Source organism: Furipterus horrens, unplaced genomic scaffold (genome assembly GCF_987537825.1).
Source record: "Furipterus horrens unplaced genomic scaffold, mFurHor1.1.pri manual_scaffold_6, whole genome shotgun sequence".
Classification (NCBI taxonomy): Eukaryota; Metazoa; Chordata; class Mammalia; order Chiroptera; family Furipteridae; genus Furipterus; species Furipterus horrens.
The window spans coordinates 3,886,231-3,903,365 of record NW_028327176.1 but is presented as its reverse complement, the minus strand read 5'-3'; the positions used below and the strand labels follow the sequence as shown (position 1 = coordinate 3,903,365).

At 58.2% G+C, this 17,135-nt stretch overlaps 1 protein-coding gene across 2 annotated transcripts in view; it reads right to left on the bottom strand.

Annotated features, from left to right (window-relative positions):
* Positions 1-6,820, bottom strand: part of HPCAL1 (hippocalcin like 1) — a 77,514-nt gene extending 70,694 nt beyond the window's left edge. For both annotated transcript variants that reach the window (XM_090280901.1, XM_090280902.1), the window contains exon 1: positions 6,527-6,820. The gene's annotated coding sequence lies outside the window, so the exon portion shown is untranslated. The remainder of the gene's footprint in view (positions 1-6,526) is intronic.
* Positions 6,821-17,135: the final 10,315 nt, after the last annotated feature.

Genomic DNA, 17,135 nt, shown 5'->3' with positions numbered 1-17,135 from the left:
AATAGCAGTGATGATGGTGATGGTGATGATGATGATGGTGATGATAATGGCAGTGATGATTGGTGATGGTGATGGCAGTGGTGACAATGGTGATGATAATGGCAGTGGTGATGGTGATGGTAATGGCGGTGATGATGGTGATGATTTGATAGTAACGGTGATGATAATGGCGGTGGTGATGGTGAGGTAATGGCAGTGGTGATGGTGGTGATGATTTGATGATGATGGTGACAGTGATGATGAGAAGAAGGATGAAGATAAGGATGTGGTTGTACTGGGAAGCCAGCAACCGGCCCAGGACAAGACACAAAGGGGAAAGAGTTACAGGCCACAAGGAGACGTTCGCCCTGCTTGGGGCCCCTTACAGAGAGAACTTGGAATTCTCTACCTGTGCTACATCTCCCCTCCCCCCACTCCCACCACCAATGGTGGAAAATAAATAATTCCCCAAAGCATAAACGTTCACCTTACAGCTGGCTCTGAGAACCATCGGCCTGGCCATTTACCTTCAGGTCAGGCGAGAGCACATCTCCAAGAACACATGCCAATAAAAGCAGCAATTCTTTATCCTGCCTTCAGCCAGAAAGGAGGAAAAGCACTTTCCCGAGAATAAGAATGGACCAAACGTGCCAAAGGTCCGGGCTTTAGCACCTGTCCGAGGCCTCTTTCTCTCTTTACTTGCTGGGAAGAAAAACACCAAGGAGACAGGAGACGAAGCACCGCCACGTTCTGTCTCCCACCCCCGGCCGCTGAGCCAGACTGTCCAGGCTGCGTCACCCAGCATGGGATTGGCACTGCCCAACTGAAGGATCTTTAATAAAGTCTGGCTCCTGCCACTGCCACCCCACGCTTTGTTGAGGGGAGAGGGAGAGGGAGGGAGAGGGAGGGAGGGAGTCGCCAGCCCTGCCCCCCCCCCAGCCCGCCTCAGCTCTCCTGGACATCCTCGCTCACTCTGCCAGGAACGGCTCTCCAGCCACACACATAAATACAGAAAACTGTGCAATGTGGGAAATGACTTTTTTAAACCCTAGTGACTGATTTTGAGAGGTTCTCGCTTCCCTCCAAAAATGGATTACAGTACAGCAAAGAGAAAGGACGGGAGTGACAGGGAAGGCTGGGGAGCTGTGGTCAGTTCCCTCTTCTGGAACCTTCTGGGGAACGCACAGGAAGGAAGCAGAGACCTGAGCACTGAGCTGCCGGGGGTGTGGGGAACTGCACTCACATGCCGCGGCACAGCGCTGGAACCCTGCCAACGTCCCGGGAGCCCCGGCAGCCGCTAGAACGGGCACCCAAACTCAATAAACGCTTTCCACGCGCTCGGGGGGGGGGGGGGGGCGGGGGGGGCGGGGGGGCGAGGGGTCTGGGCCTCCTTATTTTGTGCAGCTCCCCCAAGTTCAGGGTCACTGCGGCTTCGTCAAGGGTCCTGAGAGACACTTCTCAGAAAACGTGAGCTGTGACAACCCAAACCAGCAGCTCCCCGAACCCCACGGCCCCCTTCCAGGAGCCTGGGCGTACGCACTCACGGATTCTCACACCAGATGCCGTGCTACTACAGTCTGGGTCAACATACGCCTCGAAAACCCTGAATCTGAAAAGAAATACTCAGCAGCAGAGGACGCGCTGCCCCCCACCCCCCAGCCAAGGACATTTAACCGGCCAGTAGCAGCCAGCAGCACTTACAGCCGAGGACAGTGACCCGGCCGGACACGCTGCCTCCGGGCTGCCTCCAGGCCTCAGTGAGCGTCCAAGGTGGGTCTAGAACCAACCTCTCCGCAGTGGCTGCAGGTGGGGCTGCCTTTCCTCTCTCCCGCTCGGACTTCTGCATCCAGCCTCCTCCCAGACACCTGCACCCATCCCCGGTGTCTGCCTGGCCCCGTCCCTCCCTGAGGCCCAGCCCTGGCTGGGGGTGTCCACTCCTCCCCAGCCCCCTGCAGCATCTGCCAGGCTCCATGGCCTGTCTGATGCTCTCCCCGCTCCCAGTCCAAGACTGACCCCACCTCAGGCAGGGAGGAGGCCTTGGCCCAGCTTTCCAAGGGGCAAGGCACACAGTAGTCTTCAGAGAAGGCTTACTGAGGAAGAGAATGGCCCTGGGGGTGGCGGAGGCGGGTAGAGCACAGTGACAAAACCGATTTCAAACACTGACCTGAGGACCGAATGACAGGCGGGAAGGGGTTAGGGACAGGTGGGGGTGGGGAGGCACAGGGATGGGGAGGAGGGGCAGGGCCACAGAGGAAGGACCCATTAGGTGGGGGCAGAAAAGGAGGGGAAGAGCACAGAAACACCCCTGAGAGCGCCAGCTGTAACCAGCGAGTGGATGGGAGGCACCCACCACAGCAGGTAGACGGTGGGTGGTGGGTTTCAGGGCCAGGGGCGCTTTAGGAGGACTGAGCCGGGGTGAGCGCGGGGACAGCTCAGGTTTGCTCAGCAGCGCACTTAGCACTGTGCCCAGCTCAGGGGCCCCTCCCTCGCTAAAGGGCACACAGAACAAGAGAAGACTCTGGCTGGAGCAACAGGGTGTGGAGGCTTCAGGGAAGACTTCCTGGAGGAGGAGCCAGGCACCCCCACAGCCTTCCTCCTGTCTGTGTCCAGGGAGTAAGCATTTAACAATCCTGTGTTTCTTAGCCAGGGGTCAGAGCCACCCCTGGTTCCTCAGACTTCCGGTGCCGTGAGGCAGGAGAGGCTGAGGCTGGCAGGGTCCCCGGGTCTCCGGGCTTCCCGGGCGGGCCCACCCGGGCTGCCCCTCTGAGCGCTAAAAGAAACAAATACCAGGAAAACCCAGCCCCGGAGCAGCAGACGTGGGAGGCACTGGCTTATAAAGGGCTACGGAAAGCGCCCCAGGAAGGCCCTCTGCTGCCCTGGAGGCAGGGGCGCCCCGCACAGGAAGGGAGCCTTCGGCCTCTTAGAAGGTGTCTTCAGTTAGTCATGCCTCAGAAATGCAGATCCGAAGCTCTGCCTCAGAAATTCAATTATGCGTGAAAGGGCAGAGCCAAGGTAGGGCTCCTGTAAAGGACTGACGGTGCTTTTTGGGTGATAAAAAAAAAATCTTATGACTTGCACCTTGCTCATCAGGGCCTAAGAAATGTCCCACCTGTCAACTGTATGAATGACCTGAAGTTATATTAAACCCCATGCCACAGATTCCAACTCTGTTTTCTGTTGTTGTTTTGGTGCAAAGTGACTTGCAAGAAACAATTTTTCTCCAAGGGGCCGATGGCACCGAGAGAACGCCCAAGCCTGCTCGGTAATCTCCATATGCGACTACCCTCTGTCATCCCCCAATGAGAAACTCAACCCAAAGGGCCACGTGAGGTGCACAGGTGTGAAGCCGTCCATGTGCGTGGGAAAACACCAAAGAAGCCAACGAGAGGGCGCAGTGGTGCGTCCGTCCCCAGGGCCCGCCTTCCTTCCCCAAGCACAGTGACATCAGGGGCTACACACTTGCAAAAGACACAATCCCCCATCAAGTCTGGGCTGGCAACTCATAAATTGGTAGCATTATCCCACAACAAGCAAGCATGACTTAGGATTCGCTGGAATGCTAAGTTCTAACACAAACCTGATCCCAATCTAGATCCCATTTCAGCTGCCAAGTAGCTCACTCTTCGGTGCCAAATAAACTCTGAGGCTCCTTATTCGTATCCTGGATTATCGCTGGTTCGTGAGTTTGGTGCTATGAACTTGGCAACTGACCACTTAGGAGGAGCAATACAAGGTCGTAGAGTAAGTTTGGGGGAAGGACCATAGGAGGAATGGGGAGGCAGACTGCCCCGATGCCAGACACTCAGCATGGTAATTTATGTGACTGGCGACCCTTGGAACTCTGCATGTGAGCCCCGGAAGGCAGTGGGTGGAGCGCTGGAAGATAACTCTACCGCATCACCTGGACAAAACTAACCACACAGCAGCTGCAGGTGGAAATGCACCTGGGTTTGTGCGCCAGCGGAGTCCACTCCCGGCCCCTCTTATATTTCTCATTTGGCATCACCCCATGGCCAGAAGGGGGCATTCAATAAAATTCTGAAGGAATCTGTCCAAGCTTTTAGAGTCTCTCTTTAAGGGGAATGGTTGGGAATAAATAGGTGGCTAGAATTTGGGCAAATCTCTGTTCTTCTGGGGTTTTGAATTATTCCTGCTTCTCAAGTCGAATGACCACGCCACATCTCCCAAATTATTGCCGCAAGCTGACATCTATTTTCCACGTTACAAAAAGCGGAGAAATGGCACCTAAAGGGGGCAGCCCGGGCTAGGGCCTAGCACTGCATCCCACAGTGAGTGAGAAGCAGAGCCGCTGGGCCTTCTCTCTGGTACATTATTCAATAAAACCTCAAGAGCTCAGTAATTACAGGCACTTTCAAAAGTGAAACAGAAATACATCTAGGGCCAAAACACGGGTTTGCTTGAGACAAAGGGATGGTTTTAAGGAGAGGGAAAATAACCCAGCTCTCGGTCTGTCTTCAGAGAAAGCCAGACAGATTTAAATATATATATATGTATATATATATACATATATATACATATATATGTATATATATATGTATTACTATACTATTGAATCTGATTATGGGGAAGAGAGTAGGATTCAGAGCAAAAGCCCCTTCTCTTCTAGGATATAAAATCATTTTACGGAACAGGCTGCATCCTAAGTGTGGCTCTGACCTCAAGCAGGATGAAAACCTAGCTTATTCAGTTCCTGCGGCCCTGCCATCACGGCTGAGATCTCAGGGCTTCCCTCCTGGTGGTAACAAACCAGAGGAGCCTAGCCAGTTTCCCGCTGCTGTGCCCTAGAAGCCTACAGAGTATTCCCGCTCCCCTGAGAACACCAGTGGGAGCACCTGCCACTGGGAAAACGCAGCCCACAGCCAGAGGCAGCCCCGGCCACCGCCCCTCACCCCTGCCCAGTCCATGCTAGCTCCATTTTAAGAGCCTCATGCGTGGAGAGGTTGGCTGCTCCCTCCGTGAAAGGTTAGTTGTCGTTCAGACTGGGCAGGGTCCCGCGAGGGAGACACCGGGATGGTGGAGGGAAGGAATCACCGGCCGTGGCAGAGGGCAGCTGCCGGAGCGCCTGCAGGGTCTGGGCAGGTCCTCTGCAGCTCCCGGCAGGACTCACCCCGAGAATGTGCGTCGTGGTCAGAGCAGTGTGCATACTCACTGCAGTGCAATGTGACCAGTAGCAGGTTTCAGAAGGAAGTATTTTTAAAATTAAGGTGTGGCACTAGGATGCAGGATCCCACGTGGACCCTTGGCCTCCTGCGTGAGGCTGATCAAAGTGAGTGGGTTGGGGTGGGGGATGGGGGCCCGAGGGTGTCCGGCCGGGCAAACACCCTCCTCTAGGGGGAACCAGGCCCAGCCAGGGTGCCACGGGAGCCCGAGATCCGTCCCTGCTGGGGGCACGCCTTTCATCCCCCGGCTCTCACATTCCAGGAGCTGCGCGCCCCGAGACTAGGCACTTGTTGAACAGAAGGGCTCGGACCCGCGCAGCGGCCGCCCTGGCCAGGAGCAAGGCCCCCCGCCGGGGCGCCGGAGCCTTCGCGGCTGGAGACGGGCCGGCGCCCCGCGCTGCATGCTCCCGCGCACCTAAGGCGGCGCTGCCTGGGAGGTGCGAGAGCAGGGGGCGGCGCCTCCCAGCCGAAACTTTCTCGAATCTCGGTGCTTTGCGGTTAAGTTAGAACCGTGAGAGAGGCGCAAAGCAGGCGCAGGAAGGGAAATGTAAGAACCCCACCCACGACAAAGAAAAGATTTTTAAAAGAGACTCCAATCCAATTAAGGTAGCACCTACTATGCACCGGGCACTTGGCCAACAGCTATCTGTAGGGCGTTCTCATTTTAACAATCACGACAGACCCAGAGGGAGGAACTGTCCCCATTTGATAAAGAAGCAAATTGCAACCCAGGAAGGTGGCGTGTCTGACCCAGGTCGCAGTGCAGGGCACCGCGACACCAGGGCTCCTAACTCGGGAACAGGCTCTGTCCGTCGCCCTCAACCCAAAGAAGGAAGCGGATGGCCGACATGCCCCCCTTCCCCCGGTCAGTGCGCAAAGGCGACCCACATGGGCCGCGTGGACCTGCCTCCTAGCGGAGCTAGTACAAGCTGCCCCTGAGGTCCGCGCCAGACAGACCCTTGGGACCCAACTGTCCCCGCGGGCTGTGGAGCTCTGCACTGCACAGGCCGGCGGGGACAGGGCTCTGAGCACAAGGCTGGACCGCCCACGCCCACCCGCTACTCCCGCCCCTCGCACAAGCGCTCACGCTGCACACCCACCCCGCCCTGGTCCCCGCCAGCAACTGTCCCTGGCACACAATTCCACAAACGCAGCCCAAAATGTGTACAAACGGATCCCCACGAGATCACGCCATTCCAGGGACACACCACCGTCCTGTGACCCACAACTCCACCACACCGAGAAACACTGCCACCCCCAGCGCGCGCGCGCACACACACGTACGCACACGCACACATACACTAGAGCCCGGTCGCAGCGGACGCCAGTGCACACGCCGGCACTCCCGCAGCCCGCTCCTTCCCTACCTGCTCCAGCGCAGGACGCAGTCCGCGGGTTTCCCGATCCCAAGTTCGGCGCCGCCGCGCTGAGGCAGGCGCTGGCCGCTGCCTGCGACGAGCGCACCGAAGCCGGGAAGGGTGGCTAGGAGCGCGGGCCTCCTTGCGCCCGCAGTAGCCACACCGGCCCTGCGCTCATCGCCGTCCAGAGAAACAAAAGGAAGCCGGCAGCGGGGGAGGGAACGAGCAGGTCCGCCCGTCCGCCGCCTGCAGTCGCAGAGGCCCGCCTGCCAGCCTCGGGAAGGAAGGGACGCGAAGGCGGGGCCCGGAGGGGGCCGGGGGCGGGGCGCGCGGCCGCGGGCGGGGGCGGGCGCTCAAGTTTCCTGCGGACCCGCCCCCGCCTCGGCCACGCCCCCACGCTAGCCCCGCCCCGGACACGCCCCTGTTGGCCCCTCGACGCGGGACCCCTGCGCCTTTCCGCACTGATCTTTAGCTCGTTTAGGCGCATTCTCGCCGGAGCAGCGGCCCCGACCCAGTCCCAGCCCCGCACGGATTTCGGGTGAGGGGAGCAGCCGAGCCCTGGTTCCGCCTCCCTAACCCTTGGCCTCCGGCCTGCGGGTGTGGGCGAGGCCCGGAGGCGGCGCCCTAGAAGAGCCGGCCCCGCGCCTGATCCCCCCCGCCTCCCGCGGTCTCTGCAGGAAGTGCGGCCCGAGTGGCCCAGAAGGGGAAGAGGCCGAGTCGCCCCAGGCCGCCTGCCTGGCCCCTCTGGCCGCCCGCAAACCCCCACCCCCTCCCCCGCCGCCCGTCCCGTGAGCAGATACCACCAACCTTCCCGCGCCTCCTTCAGGGCAGGAGCCCGGGGCCCGCAGCAGGGAGACCTGCGCTGGGCTCCGGCTGACGGCGCCAACTCCAGGCCGTTGGAGCAGGCCGTCTAGGCACCCTGGCCTCGGCTCCCCTCCTATAAAATGGACCGGAGGAGGACCGGGCCTCGGGCCCTCCCGTCCCCGACGCACTGTGAGCCTTCAGCCTCTGCGCAGGAACGGGCTTGGTTGCCATCGCAGCCCCAGGGACAGGTGGCCTCCTGGGTCTCCGGGAGAGAGGCAAACCGTGCTCCCTGCAGACTTCACCCCCTGCCCATGGCACCTGCGTCAGAGGGCAGGAATCAGAGATTTCTCGCCCCGCAGCTCCTGAAAATCAGGGCCTTGGAAGAGCTAATAGACCCACGCCCACCTCTACCACCACCACCCACCCCAGACATCCCTGTAGAAAGGTAACCACAGAAACAGCCGTAATGGGGAGCTGGGCCTTAGTGTTGGGCTGAGACAAACTGTCTTCCCAGCGTCTCTAGGGGAAAACGCAGATCCTCCTCCGCAAAAGCGGGGTGAGGGAACGCCCACTACACTGGAGGCTGCGGGGAGAAACAGGGGTGGGCGCTTTAAGGGGGAATTGGGAGAGGCCCAGCAGCTGGAGGGTCTGAGCCCAGACCCCTCTCCCTTGAGGCAGAGGCAGAACCCCCAGAGGGGGCTGGTGTGCTGGTCCGCCCTGCTGGGAGCACAGAAACTGGTGAGGCCACAGGGAGCCAGCTCTGGAACCTGGGGGCCCCCCTTCCCTCCTCAGCAGACACCAGTGCCCACGGGCATTGCGGAGGCTTCCGGTAGTACAACGGCACGGATGCCCAGACCAGGCCCGTCGGCCAGGTGGCTGCAGACGCTGAGTTAGCAGGGGCGGTACTGCAGGTGGTCAGAGCTCTACGTTCTGCTGTGGCCACATTTCTGACCGCACTTCAGGGCAGGCCGGCAGGCGCGGGGAAGACACACAGGTGCCGAGGAGTCCCGGCGTCTTCTGTAGAGTCCACCGCGCTCCTCCAGGGCCCCTGAACCTCCACGGGCCCCGCGGCTTCCCGCAGCTCCAAGAGGAGAGCTGTAGCCGGGTCTCCTGTTCCCGAGGGTCATTAGGATCCAGGCCTAAACAGGGCACATATCACTTCTGCCCACATTCACTGTCCGGAATGGAGTCACAGGGTCCCTGGATGCAAAGGGCTGGGAATTTCAGTCTTCCCTCGTGCCCAGAAGCAAACAGTCGCTTTCGGGAGCATGTCATGATGTCTCTGCTGCAGAAACAGGGCCTCCTTCTTCCATGCCCAGGCACAGGGCAACGGGTGTCCACATAAAGATAATACTTATGGTCACTGAGGCCTGAGCTCTGACCACCTGCAAACCCAGCTCAGAGGAAGAGTCAGGAAAGGCTCACAGGCCAGCTGGTCATTTCACTGGGCCTTAAACACCAAGGAGGCCCTGGCTGGTGTGGCTCAGTTGGTTGGAGCGTCGTCCTGTAAACTTAAGGTCATGGGTTCAATTCCCAGTGAGGGCACATGCCTGGGTTGTGGGTTCAGTCCCCAGTCGGGGCTCATACGAGAAGCAACCAATCGATGTTTCTCTCCCACATCGCTGTTTCTCTCCCTCTCTCTCTCTCCCTCCCTTCCCCTCTCTCTAAAAATAATAAAAATCTTCGGGTGAAGATTTTTTTTAAAGCCAAGGAGGAGAGGAGAACGTGGTCAGTGCAGGTGAGGCGGGAGGCAGGTGGACAGTGAGGAAGCTCAGCGAGAGCACAGAAGCAGGCCTCTCACCTGGCGAGGCTTCCTCTCTCCCCCCATTAATCTGGAAACTTCCTGACCCCTCAAGGCTCAGTTCAGTTCTCAACTCGCCCCTGGGAGCCTCTCAGCTCACATGCACCTCTTCCTTCTCTGAACTTCTGAAGAAGGCGTGTGTCTCCCTTAGGTGAGATGCACCCCACTCTCTTCCTTTTTGCACCTCCACGATCAGGACGTTAGACCGCTCATGAAGCTCAGCGGAGGGGGAGCGTGGAGTAGTTACTCCGTAAGTACTTTGCCGTTTGATAAACTAGAGCAAGTAAGAAGCCAAGGCCGGGTAAGGTGCTGTGTTAGTTTCCCGCGGCTGTTGTAACGAAGTCCCACAGACTGGGTGGCTTCCATGACAAACTTTGATTATCTCAGGTTCTGGAGGCTGGTAGTCCAAGGTCAAGGTGTGAGCAGAGTTGGTTCCTTCTGAGGACTATGAGGAAGACTCTGTTCCAGGCCTTTCCCTGAGCTTCGGTAACCTTGGGCGTTTCTTGGCTGATCGATGGCTGTCTCCATCCTGTGCCTTCTCATTGTCTTCCCTCTGCATGGTTCTGTCCCTGTTCAAATTCGCCCTTTTTGTAAGGCCACCAGTTGTATTGTGTTAGAGCCCCCACCCATGACCTCTTTTTAACTGGATCACCTGTAAATACCCTGTTTCCAAATAAGGTTACTTTCATACGTACCAGGGGTTAGGCCTTCAACACCTTTATGGGGGAACTATTTGACTCATAATGGGTGCTTGAAATCATTCTCACCTTTTTAGATAAGAACACCTACAACTTGGAGAAATGAAATGTCCAGAGTCGCATATTCCAATCAGTGGCAGTCAGGTCTAAAAGCCAGACTCAGTGTCTCTGTGCGGGGCCCACCCAGGCTTTGGAAAATAATACTGTTTAAAGCAATGATCTGAAGTACCGTGATGCACTGGAGCGGGCACCCTACCAGGGAGGGTCATTCAGATCCCCGGGGGTCTAGCTCACAAAGCCCCCGCCCCCAAATGTTTGAGGAAGTGGAGTTTCCAGATCCTCTTCTGATTCTGTCCCAGTTTTGTTGGTAATGACCTAGGGGAGTGCTGGGAATAGAGGAGGCCATGTTCCCTTAGGCCAGAGGTGCACCTCTGGCTGCCTGCCCTCCCCTGACCGCAGAAGCTCAAAGCCCAGGAAGCAGCCAGAGAACATGCTGGAAAGAATCCCTGGATTCGGCCTCAAGTCAGTACATGCATCAGAGGTGAGGAAATCGGGTCGTTAGGCCATCTTGCACATACCTGACGTCCACCTGTGCTCATGGCCTGTGGCTGACCCAGGAAGTGTGACTCAGGCACATTCAGATGGATCCTCTTCCCTCTTCATCCTTACAAGCGCTGGGATGTCAAGATAAACTAGGGCGTGTCTTCTTCTAGAGTAGCTGCCCTGCTGTGGACCAAAGTGTATCCCCCACAAAGCCGTGTGTTGAAGCTCTAACCCCCAATGTGCCTGTTAGGACTTTTAGGAGGAGATGAACATGAAATGACTTCATACGGGTGGGGCCCTAAGCTGATAGGATTGGTGGCCTTACGAGAAGAGGAAGAGAGAATAAGGTCTCTCCCTCTTTCCACAAAGGCCATGTGAGGACAGACAGTGAAGGCGGTCATCTGCAAGCCGGGAAGAGAGTCCTTACAGATTCCAAGTCAGTCGGCACCTTGCTCTTGGACTCCCAGCCTCCAGAGCTGGGAGAAGTAAATGCCTGTGGTTTAAGGACCCCCTCCCCCCAGCCTAAGGTATTCTGCTGTGGCAGCTGAGCTAAGACATGCCCTACACATCTTCTCGTGCTCTGTTGCCCGCCCCATCTGCCCCGCGGCCCCTCCCTAGTCTCCAGGCTGGGGTCCCTGAGCCCCTGTCCTCAGGACCAGGGGCTTTAGGACCTCATTTGGCTCCTTGAGTGATGCATTGCCCTCTTGGCCCTGCTCCCTGACCCTCTCCCAGACCGTGGCCTATAGGGAGCAGGGTGAGGGTGTGGAAGGGAGCCTGGCTCCCTGGCAGGGCTCAGGGTCCGGACCCGCCTCTCATTGCCAGAGGAAGGTGAGCAGGACTCCAGGGCAGGTGGACCTGGAGGCAAGTTCCAGCTCCTGTAGTCCGTGGCACAGGACCTTGGGAGGTCCCTTAGACCCATTCGGACCTCTAGGACTACCTCATGGGGTGGTTGAGGGGCTTAAATGAGCAACACTGAACATTCTCAAATTCTCCCTCTCCTTTAGCAAACCTAGAACATTCTCTTCAGCAACCTCAATCAAGCCCTAATCCAGGGTTCTGATTTCCTAATACGTAAAATCTGGATATTCCTCTCTCTCTTGGACTAAAAGAGGCAATCCATGTATATAAAGGGCCTGTGGCATGATAGATACTTGATAAATGATAAGTCCATCACTTTCATCTTCATCAAAGGCTGGCTGATTTGTACAAATGTATTCAAGAAAACCATCTGGAGAACTGTCAGGAGACCTGGGTTCTTGTCCCAGCTCTGACACATTTCAGCTGCGTCACCTGAACAAGACACCTAACCTCTCTTGAGTTATCCCTCATGAGTGCTCTGTGCAGAGGTGGCTGGGGCAGAAGCAGTCAGAGGTGCCAAGGAGAGGGAGCTGGCTTTGTGTGCCATTGAATATTGAAGGGTTTGCCCGGACTGCGGGCGTTGAAGGGGTCTCTACATGCTGAGTGGCCGGGGTGGGTTGGACTAGGCCCCCCAGGGCAGATAGATGTCTGTTGCTGGTTTGCACAGCTGGATGGACGAGGGCCTGTGCCCATGCCCGGCACGAGCGGTGCATTACGTGGTTGCCCAGGGCAGGAGGGGCACCTCATCCGCAGCCTGCCGGCCCCGGCGTGCAAACCCCCAGCCCAGGGCCTGACCGCTTTCCCATGCTGCCGAACCGGGAGGGGAGCAGCCCAGAGTCTATCTGGCTGCGTATCACTCCTGCAAAGTCACAAAACCCGAAGCCAAACACAGGCAGCCGCTTTGTGTTTGGTTTGCCGTGGGGGCAGACCAGTTAGAGCCGGACGGCTTCTCGAAAACAGAGCTCCGGTGCCTGAGAAATCGGTGCATGCCCTGAGCAGGACAACAGGCGAGTCTCTGCTTGAAACAGTTCCCTCCAGGACCAACATGGGGCGGAAGTGACCCCACAGCCCTGCGTGGCTCTCATTCTTCCAGCCGGCACCCTCGGCATTCCAGCTGAAGGAGATTGCCGCCCACGTAGGGAGGCACATTGTTGTAAGCAAAAAGACACAGGTGAAAGCAATTGTAGTGATACATTTTACTTAATCCAATATATAGAAAATACTAGAACGTCAATGGGTAATCACTGTAAAAAGTACAAACGAGGCCTTTCTCGTGATTTTTTCATTCGAAGTCTGGAATGCAGAGCGTGTTCTATACTTACACACTTCTCACGGGGAGCAGCTCAAGTCCAGTGCTGGCAGTCACGTGTGACCAGTGTTTCCTTCCGGGTGGTGCCGAGGTAGGCCTGGGGGTCCCAGACTCCCCTGAAGGGCTCGTCAAAACACAGATGCTGGGCCCCACCCCCAAGTCTGGGGGTTGCCTGAGGATTTGCGTCTCTAACGGGTTCCCAGGTGACACTGATTCTGCTGCTCAGGGACCGCACTCTGAGAACCACTGGCCGCGACAGTCCTCTGGGACCAGCAAGAAGTGTGCTTTCTGATTGACAGCTGGGAAAACTATGTCGTTACTGCAAGACCGCAGTCATCACCACCGAGCGGTCCCGGCATGAAGGTAGTTACATAGACGAACGGGGTAAAAGCGAAAGTCCAGAAACCAACCCTCACATGTATGGTCAGTTGCTTTTCAGAAGAGTGCCAAGACCAAGAAAGAACAGTCTGTCCACAAGTGGCTTCCCCAGGGAGGGCACGGGGTCAGATTGTTGGCACACACTCGTGTCCACGCTGTTGGGACAGGTTAAGATCTGCAAAGATCAAACATCCTGTGTAAAAGTCACTTTATTTTCTTAATCGATGTGTGGTTTCCTGGGGCTGAAGGCAGTGATTGGAGTGAAGGCAGGGGTGGGGGTGGGGGGCTCCTATAAGATACAAGGCTTCTTTTGGGGGTGATGAAAGGGTTCTACAATTGCCCATGCTGGAGGTCACACAACTGTGAATGTACTAAAAAGATTATTGAATTGTGCACTTTAAATGGGTGAGTTGCATAGTACGAGAATTATGTCTCAATAAAGCCGTTACCAAAAAAAAAGACTTCATTTGCCTGTATCTTCTTGCAGGGGGTTCAGCTGAATAGCGCTCCTGCCTCCAGACCTTGTCCCCACTCTGCCCTCTGCCCAAGACGCTCTTCCTCCCCCACCTCACCTGGAAGCCCATTAGATGCTCCTTCAAAGCCCCAAGACAATGACTGCTTACCTGCCTGCACCCCACCCTCGTCCTGAGGTGGGGGCTCCATCACTGTCATGGGGTGGCCCCAGCCTAGCAAACACTCAGTGGGGGAGGGTGGGACCTCACCGGGCCAAGGTGGGCCGTGGGTTGGCTTGTATGCAGCTGGACAGGACCTAAGGGCTGCTGGGAGACTCGGGAGCAGAGGGCCCGCGGTCACTGCAGCCTGCCCCACCCCGGCCAGGGGCCAGAGTGACTCAGCACTGGAGACGGGCTTCCTGCTGAGTGCGCTGCCACTTCCGCCAGCCAGCCGCCAGCAGGGAGCTCCCGTGCCTTCTGCAGCCTGAGCCCGAGTTTCTGGGATGCCACCCCGGACCAGGCGTCAGACCTTCAGACTGGAGCTTCCAATAACCTGTTCTCAGCTGTGCAGCCTTGGGCGTGTTGCACAACCTCTCTGAGCCTGGGTTTCCTCATTGCTGAGAAGTAGGGACTGGAACTCAGCGTCCCTCCTTGACCATCTTGTCCCTGGTCTGCAGGGGCCAGGCCCCCACACCGCGGCAGAGCTGCTCCCACTGTTACCTCTCCAGGCCCCTCCCAGCTCAGCGGTCCCTCAGGTCCACAGGAGGGGGACACGTACTCTCAGCACGCTGCACCCCTCTCAGTCACAGCACTTAGGACACCGCGTGGTGGCTCTCCATGTGCCGGTTCCATTTCTGTCCTGCGAGGTCTTTGCAGTGTCCCCACGGAGGGCCCAGGGGAGGCGCTGGTGAGTTTCCTTCTTGCAAGAGGAGGGGCAGGGGGCACCACACCGAGGCTCCAGGCTAATCACAGGCCAGCATTGACCCTTCCTGCGCACGGAGCCCTTCCTCCCGGCAGGGCGCCCTCCCTGTGGGACTCGCCCCGTCTGCTCCTTTCGTTCCCCACGCACATTCCTTCCCGAATACGGAGGTCTGTTCCTTAGAGGGCATAAGACACATGGTCTGGGGGGGGAGGTGAAAGGTGCAGGCCCATTTTTGTCCTGCTCTGCCCAGGACTGCGTTTCTGGGAGTAAGCGCCCTAAAAGAAAAGAAAAAAACAAAAACGTTTTAACATGAAGAAGAAAGCGGTGGCCGGGCACACAGGTCCCTGCCTCTGCGGCGTACCCCAAGGCAGGCCGCTGTCCGCTCTGCAGCTGCAGCTTCAGGTGGCGGGCTCGGCTGCTGGGGCTTCCGTCCCCCCCTCCCCCGGGTGCTGTGGGGGAGGCTGAGCCCCCCCGTGGGAGGCGCTCTGTGAGCGGGGAGCTTCCGCAGGTCAGCGCTGTCAGAATGGGACAGGTGGGGAGGTCCCAGCCATGTGCTTCCTGGGATACAAGCTGGCCAAGGTCTGCGGTCATACTTTTCAAACCAAAAATCGGGACCCCCGGGGCTGGCAGTGCTGGAGAGCCTGGGTCCCAAGGCTGTCTGTCCGCCGGGCGCGCAGGCTGAGGCAGGGAGGGAGCACAGGTCTCGGGGCCGAGGAGGGGGGAGGCTCTGCAGCCGCCGATGGAGCCAGCAGAGCCCTCTGTCGCAGGCGCCCGGTCCCTCAGGTCCGCACTTGTCTCTGGCTGGCTGCACGGGTTCCATTAGTGCCCACGAGATGACCCGGCGTGGCTTGTGCTCAGCCAGGCGTCTGTGCCCGGCTCTCAGAGAGCCGGCCCATCAGAGGCCTCAGCTCCCTGCAGCCTAACGGCAGAGGGGCCTGAAGCGTGGGACTGTGGGGGTCTCCATCCGGGGCCCCCTCTCCCCCCGTGTCTCAGAGCCCCAGAAGCGTGGGGCCCAGGAGTTTTCTGAAGGGGAAGGCGTAGGGGCATCTATGTCTGCGAGCTCTCCCTTCTCCCTGGGCTGCTGAAGCTCTCTGCCTCTGTGCCCCAGGGCCTGGGATGCTGTCCCCGCCACTCTGCCACCCCACTCCCGCTGCCACCGTCCTGCCGGGCCAGCCGATGCCCAGGCCCCAGAGCCACTGGGACCCTGAGCCACCTTGGCCGGCACTGCCCCTGCTCTGTGAGGCTGGTCTTTGCTCAGACTCCACCCACGCAGCTCGGGCTGAGAACAGGAACTTATTCCCCTCTGGACGCTTGGCATATGACAGGGCCCAGACGACAAACGTCTGAGTGATTGATGTGAGACAGAAAACAAGCCCACAACCTGGTTTGATAGGGGGACTTTGGGTAAGGACCACCCAGGGAGCCAAAATTGGAGGACCCAGCAGCAGGCCCTGGTGTCAACCCTGATGAACAAACCCCTCCCTGTCATGGGCCGCCACCTCCCCAAGACGCCCAGGTTACCAGCCACCAGGGAGAAGCCTCTGAGCTGGGCAGTGCTGGCTGACGTCCCATAATAAGTGGGTCAATGGGAAGGCGGTAGTGTAGAGAGGTGGGCGTGGCGGCCCTTGGAAGGCAGGCCATGGCTCCGTTGGCTTCAAGGCCACGGTGGTGACACCCTGCCTTTTCCCTGCCTTTCCTAGCTCCCACGCCAGACCCACCTCTGGACCCAAGGGTCTCCCCACTCGGTGAGCTGGTTGAGAGCCCACAGAGACAGGAGGCCGTGACCCCCCTTCCCTGTGCACGGATGGCTGCCCTCCTCCGCTGCTACTCAACCCCCCGTGAGCGCTCATTCATTCCACGCTCAGGACACACACAGGGTGGGCTTCGGGCCAGATGCCCGGTCAGGGCTGTGTGGGGTGCAGAGGTGAGCCTGACTCACCACGCGTGTCACTGGGCGCACACCTGGTGTGTCCATCTGCTAGCCTGTGTCCCGGAAAACGTCCTCCCTCTGCATCCTCGCAGAGGCCTCTGGGCCCCAGATGCACGGGTTTTCCCTGCGTCATGCAATTCTGCAACAGGGGGCCTCCGCTGAACTCAGCCCCGGCACACACGCCCTGGCTGGGGGGAGCCCCCAGGGCCCCGGGCCACGGGCTGCCTCGCCAGACGGTCCCCAGCTGCAAGCCTAGGCTGCCACCCGTGCTGACCCACCAGCTCTGGATTGGAGGTCCCCTTGGATTCACGAGAGCAGCTCCCAGAACCCGGGAACAGGGTCCATCCCAGGTCCCCAATTTACTAGAATAGAACAGGATGCAGCTCAGAAGCAGCTTCGAGACTGAAGGGATGCAAAGGGCAAGGTAGGTGGGAAGCGGCAGGAAGCATCCATACTCCCCAGGGGCACTGCCCCCAGCTGCTCACCCACCTGGAAGCCCTCCTGCGCTTGGGGTTTTTATGGGGACACCATTACGTTAGGCATGGTTGATTAAATCATTGGCCATGGGGGATAGAACTCAGCCTCCAGCCCCTCTCCTCTCCCCAGAGGTCAGGGGTTAGGACAGAAAGTGACCCTCTAATCACTTGTTCCGTTTTCCTACCAGAAGTCACCTCATTAACAAACTCAGGTGTGGTGGGAAGGAGCTTGTTACAAATAACAAAAGATACTTTTATCTCTCTTATCACTTAGGAAATTCCAAGGGTGTTTAGCAGCTCTGTGCCAGGAAGTGGGGGTGGGGGAAATGAAGGCCAAATGTATATACTTCTTATTTTAAAAAATCACAATATCCCAGGTTGCCATCACAAAATGCCCCAAACTGGGTAGCTTGAAAACAGACTTCATTTCCCACAGTTCTGGGGCCT